The sequence below is a fragment of the Dermochelys coriacea genome, chromosome 1 (genome assembly GCF_009764565.3).
Source record: "Dermochelys coriacea isolate rDerCor1 chromosome 1, rDerCor1.pri.v4, whole genome shotgun sequence".
NCBI classification, from domain to species: Eukaryota; Metazoa; Chordata; order Testudines; family Dermochelyidae; genus Dermochelys; species Dermochelys coriacea.
In genome coordinates this window covers 288,742,446-288,749,206 of record NC_050068.2, presented here as the reverse complement: position 1 = coordinate 288,749,206, position 6,761 = coordinate 288,742,446, and positions in this window count along the sequence as shown.

The window sequence follows — 6,761 nt, the reverse complement described above, 5'->3', positions numbered from 1 at the left end:
TCTGAGGATCTGTTTCAGGCCTACCTCTACAGCAGAACTTGGTTCTCCTCCATGTCATTGCTAGCCCACGTTAATGGAGCTTATTCAATCTATAGATGTATTTGAAATAGGTAGCAGCACCTCTGAACACCTGCAGTTGGGAATTTCCCATTTTGCATCTCTTTGCTTGTATGCCAGTAAGAAGATTTGCTTCAACCACGGAAGGTTAATAGAAAAGCACCATTGCTTCCTGCGATGTATCTCTCGAGCATGAGTATTTTTTCTTGTGGGAATGTCATTCGACTACAGAACACTCTTTGGGGGTACAGTATAGGGTTTTCTCAGAGTACAGACTTTAAAAGCCTGTGGTATAATCAGACAGGTTTGTTTCCTGTCATTTATTGCCCGGCTAGTACAAACAACTTTTTTTTTTTCTGAACTGAGTCTGTGGTCAGCTGCATGTGATGCTAATACCCAATTACGGTAAATTTTACTATTTACCAGTTTAAATTTCCTGTAAACCTTTTGTGGGCTAGCAATACAAAATGAAACCAATTAGACAGCTTCTAAAAGATGAGAATTATCTTTTACTTTGCAGCAGCTGGATTGACTGCTAACTCTCGCAAGCTTTAGCAAGCATGAAAAGGGTATATTGTAATTATTTTTTTAAATACCTTTTGTTCTGTCATCAAGCAACTAAATGTGATGTGGGCTCTATGGAGCTAGTTCTACATGGTGCTGCATAAATTCAATAGAACTTGCAGGTTCTATTTTGATATGTGTGTTAATTAAGTGTAGGTTTCTGTGGTGCTCAGCCTAAACCCTCTTGTTATATTTTGTAAAATGATATCTTTGAGGCAGGGACTTGTAATCTGTATGTTCGGAGCCTTGCACAGTGAGGCCCCAACCCTGATCAGGGCTTCTTGGAGCTACCGTAATACAAATATAAATAATAGTGGTGGAGGAGGAACACCAGTGGGCATTTTCTTTCTCTTCTACGGGGAAGAGGGAGGGGATAGGAATTAATGTAGGTGTAGATTGGTTATTTTACCTCTATATTTGTCACTGGTGAGACTGCTGTTGGAATAGTGTGTCCAGTTCTGGAATCTGCAATCTCCCGCTGCGGAATTACAGAACAGACATACAGCCTGTACTGTATGTATTGCAATATCCAGACAGAGCATTTGGGACCAGTGGCTTTTGGTGTTGGATTGTTTAATGGAAGTTGAGGGCCTGATTCCATACTGCTCTGCTTCTTGTGTCACCGTGACCCCTGTGCAAAGTGGCTGCAAAATACTACCATTTCAATCTGGTAACATGCTAAATGCATTTGGTACTCCTATTGCAGGGGTGTAAATGATGACATGAGATACAGGCAGTGAACAGTTTTGCCTCTGCTCAGATAAACAGACCTATCAGATTATATGGGTCTTGTAGTGCAAATGTGCCTGGGATCATCAGATGTTGCCTGTATGGAGTAATGTTTCTGCAACCTAGGGTAACAGGAAATGACATGGTGTGGACATTATTAGACACCAACCTTTTTAAACAAACCTAAGGGTGGCAAACGAAACCCACAGAATGTATTTTTCATCAGAAGACGTGTGATATATCTGTTCTACTATACAGTACTATTGATTTGTGTTTAATATTTCCATCCTGACCTTTTGACACCCAGCTTTTCACGTATCACAGTCCACAGCAGATTGACGGTAATTAAGACTATAGAGGCTGATGCATTGAGAGGGGTTAAAATGTAGCATTGTTCGATACAGAGGTCTTCACAGCTTAGCCCCATTGGAGTATGTTTAAAAAAAAAAGCCTTTGGATATCTTGGTTCTGACTTTGGCCAGGGCTGTTGTGGAAGATGAGGACACACTTCTTTCCACTATACGTCCATATAAGATAGGTGAGTTATATGTATATTATGTTAGGGTCTCAAGTGAACACATGTGCCTCTAGGACAGTGATGTATTCAAGGGAAGCATTCAAAGGGGCTGGTCAAATGTAGGGCCAAACTATGGCAAGTCGCCATGTGGGTATTTGAGAGAGAGGTTGCAAGGATTTTCCTCCACTTTATGCCCCCAGGCACAGGCAAGTCATAACTGCAGTCCTTGCCCTCTATTAAGTGCAGTGACTGTTCCATGCTAGTGCCCACCTGGGCAACAGGCAACCCCAAAGGAATGGACATGCAAAACTAGGAGAGGTGATTGCAATGTTCTTGTCCATGCCAGCCAGGAAAGCTGGTTGCCTGCATAGGAGAACGCATGTGCTGCACCAACTTACAGGTTGTAGCAATGGGTTACCTTTTCCTAAGTTCTTGGGGGCATTGTGCTTCCCTGTGGCACAATGCCCCGAATGCTTCAGGATGGGACAGAGTATCTACACCACTTCCAACACAGGCAATGGCTAAAAAATAGACCTTGGAACATATGAGGGAGCCCTTATTCAGAGGCACACTGCTTGTGACTTATAAAATGAGATTGGGTATGTCCAGGCATACCCTAATGAAGGCTACATGAAGACATTGATACATGTCACCCATTTCCATAGAGAGACAGAACAACCTTGTTTAATCTTATTCTTGACATTTAGCTGATGTAAACTAATAGCTATTTGTGATAGAGCGGAGGTGGGCAAACTTTTTGGCCTGAAGGCCACATCGGGGAATAGAAATGGTATGGCGGGCCATGAATGCTCACAAAATTGGGGTTAGGGTGCGGGAGAGGGTGAGGGCTCTGGGGATGAGAGGTTTGGGGTGCAGGAGGGTGCTCCGTGCTGGGATCAAGGGGTTTGGAGAGCGGGAGGGGGATCAGGTCTGGGGCAAGGGATTGGGGAGAGGCTCAGGCGTGCAGGCTCTGAGCAGCGCTTGCGTCAAGCAGCTCCCGGAAGCAGTGGCATGTCCCTTCTCCGGCTCCTACGCATGGAGCGGCCCTGGACTCTTGGAGCGGGGCCATGCAGCTGCTTCCGGGAGCTGTGTGGTGTGGCTGGTGCCCCAGCTAGAGCGCCGGAGCGGGGCTGAGTCACGTGGTGTGGCCCCCAACCCGGCGAATTGGCTAGAGCGCCAGAGCGGGGGCCGAGCCGTGTGGTGCAGCCCCAACCTGGTGCCCCAGCTGGAGCGCCAGAGTAGGGCCGAGCCACGGGTGCGGCCCCTGACCCCGTAATCTGGCCGGAGCACTGCAGCGGGGCAAGCCCCAGACCCCACTCCCCAGCGGGAGCTCACGGGCTGGCTTAAAATGGCTCGCGGGTCGGATTCGGCTCGCAGGCCATAGTTTGCCCACTCCTGTGATAGAATGCTGTAAGTATATATGTATGTGGTAGAAGAGACCTTTTAGATCATCTAAAAAGGCAAGCTCTTTGCCTTGAAGAGTTTATACTATAACATACATGTGCACTGAATAATAATTAATGTGGAAGAACACAGCAATACTTTAATATTGGATCATAAGAATAGTGTAGTAGGGCAGTTAATTTCCTTGGCAATTTCCTATAAAGAATGTTCATTGGAAATTGTGACATTTCAGCTATGACCAACTTGTAAATTTGTATGGCAACTAGGGAAAATGCCCATTCTGGCATGTGCAAATTTCCTACTTTGTGGGGGATGTTTTAGGGAATCAAGGATTGCATAGTTAGGTATAGCGCAAGTGCTATTATAGTATCAAAATGCTCAGTGATAGAGGACAGAAGCTCACATGCAAATTTCTCCATATAATGATATGGCTTTCATTTGGCACTACTTACCAAAGAGATGCCATTGATGCACTCTGTCAGCTATTCTTACATGTTGTTGGATTCATACATTTTAAGGCCAAAAGGAACCATTATGATGATCTGGACTAACCTCCTGTATAACACAAGCCTTGTTGAAACTGGCATAATATATGACGAATGCCACCTGAATAGACAGCCAGAAATATAGGCAGTACCAGCTAGCAAGCACAAACATAGTTAGACTGTTAGAGGTCAGACTGCTGATGTAGATTAACATGCTCTTAAAGTCCGTGGAGCTATGCTGAATTACACTAATTATAGGTCTGCCCTAATGGCTTAATTCCCATCCAACAATGTCTAAATAACTGTCTCTTCGGCTTTGAAGGCTCTAGACAGTGGTGAGAAGCTTTATTGTGAAAAGATGGTTTAACTCAGCATCCCAAAGTAACTGCAATACTGAGAACTTTGGCTATGGCAGATCAGGATTAGTATTCCAGGATGGGATGAGATCAGTAACATATCAAAGTCTTCATCTGCTGAGTTGTTCTGTTTTGGAGGTAGTATTAGATGTGGCTCTCGATGAATGTGGATTAATAACTCAGCCAGTGAAAGTGGCATCAAGAAAACCTTCATGAAATTTCCGCAGAATAGGATTTCTAACCACTGAACAAAAAATGTTACAAGTGGATAAATAGGCCTGAGTTAAAAAAAAAAAAAGAATATCGAGTATATATAGTGTGGCTGAAAATCCAAAAGGGCCCTGATTTTCAGATCTGCTAACCATCCACAAATCCCACTGTCATCAACGGAAGCAGCAAGTGATCAGCACCTTTCAAGGTCTGACCATAAATACACACATTTGTTGCCAGTCACCATAGTGGTATATAGCTGCCTAACAAACTAAGAAAATAAAAATACTGCAATTGATGACACGGGCAGCCTGCACTCTTAAAAACATTTTCAGGTAGTTCGATATATATAATCACTTACAAATTGCCTGCAATGATGTGTTCCAGCACCACCACTAGGGAGCAGTCTTCCTCATTGTTTATGAAGCTATTTGTACTGCTACCCATGCTCGAATGGATATACCGTTGTCGCCTGTGTAGCTATCTAAACATTTCAGTAAATATTTAAAACTTGTTTGTAAAATTTCAAATGGGAAAATGAAGATGGCTGTTTAAGAATATAATGAATGCTGAATTTTGACAAAATTTGAGAGGAGCCTGTGAAATCTGAACTACAGACTTCCCGCCTTTTCTGCAACACAACTTCATAAAACAAAGGGAATGGAAACTCAACAGGTATTTATGGTATATGTGAGGTACCTCACTCTGGCAGAGAAACCAAAGTCTACAGCTCAGATCACTTATGATCTTAGTGAGGTGGAAATTGCCCCAATATTGTTAAAGTAAAGCACTAGTCACATCTAAAATAATAGGCTATATACTATTTTCTTCTTTGCAAAACTGAAGAGTTTTAGGGATTTTTCTAAAAAACTTGGCCATTCACCGCAGAGCACCACCACAGAGTTACTTGTGTTAGGAGTTTAGAGAGACGAATGAGGCATGTTTCTTTTCTGTGTAGAGTAACGGAATACAAAGTAATACAGTAAATTGGAATAGTCAATAGATTTTTTTGTGACAGTGATGTGTATCTAAAGAGATGTTTGCAGGAAAATTAAATTCAGCCAAAGTCCACTGGAAGGGTCGCAGAATGACAGACACAGATTGCTGTCATCATGGCATGCAATTTAGAGGTGCTGCCATTCTAAGGAGGAGTTGAAAATGAGCAGTGTATGGAGAGAAAGACATTCCACTCATCTGGGCAGGTAGCTGTGGCAATGGAGCTAGGGATCCTTGGTCTCTCCTGGTTTTGGGGTGGGATTGAGCTTTTTTTCCCCCACAAACCCACCAGTATCACAGTCCCTCCAGTCCTATAGTGCAGTGGTTCTCAAAGCCGGTCCGCCGCTTGTTCAGGAAAAGCCCCTGGCGGGCCGGACCGGTTTGTTTACCTGCCGTGTCCGAGGGTTCAGCCGATCGCGGCTCCCACTGGCCATGGTTCGGCGCTCCAGGCCAATGGGGGCTGCGGGAAGCGGTGTGGGCCAAGGGACGTGCTGGCTGCCCTTCCCGGAGCCTCCATTGGCCTGGAGCGGTGAACTGCAGCCAGTGGGAGCCGAACCCTCCGACGCGGCAGGTAAACAAACTGGTCTGGCCCGCCAGGGGCTTTCCCTGAACAAGCAGTGGATCGGCTTTGAGAACCACTGCTATAGTGTGTGGAGAAGACACGCCAACTGCCAACTGACAAATCAGCAGAGATTTTTTGATCAATTTATTTCCCTCCATTCATTTTAAAGTGCGGCTGTTTATTAGGGGAAGGAAGCCCATACATCAAGTCTGCACCTGACCAGCAGGAGGTAAAAAAGATAGAGGTAATAGTTGTCATTCTTATTTGTGGGAGATGCTTTAATACTATGGTGAGGGGAGTCAGTACCATAGTCTAGACAGAACCAAATTCCAAACTCAGATTCCAAGTTCTCAGTATAGATTCAGATTTCAGAGTGGTAGCCATGTTAGTCTGTATCAGCAAAAAGAATGAGGAGTACTTGTGGCACTTTAGAGACTAACAAATTTATTTGGGCATAAGCTTTCGTGGGGTAAAACCCACTTCATCAGATGCATGCAGTGCAAAATACAGTAGGAATATATATATATATCCTCACCCACAACTATTTCACATTTGGGGACAATGTATACCTTCAAGTCAGCAGCACTGCTATGGATACCCGCACACCACACAACAAAAACACTAACCCAGGAACCTATCCTTGCAACAAAGCCAGTTGCCAACTCTGTCCTCATATCTATTCAAGGGACACCATCATAGGACCTATCATATCAGCCACACCATCAGGGGCTCATTCACCTGCACATCTACCAATATGATATATGCCATCATGTGCCAGCAATGCCCCTCTGCCATATACATTGGCCAAACTGGACAGTCTCTCTGCAAAAGAATAAATGGATACAAATCAGACGTCAAGAATTATAACATTCAAAAACCAG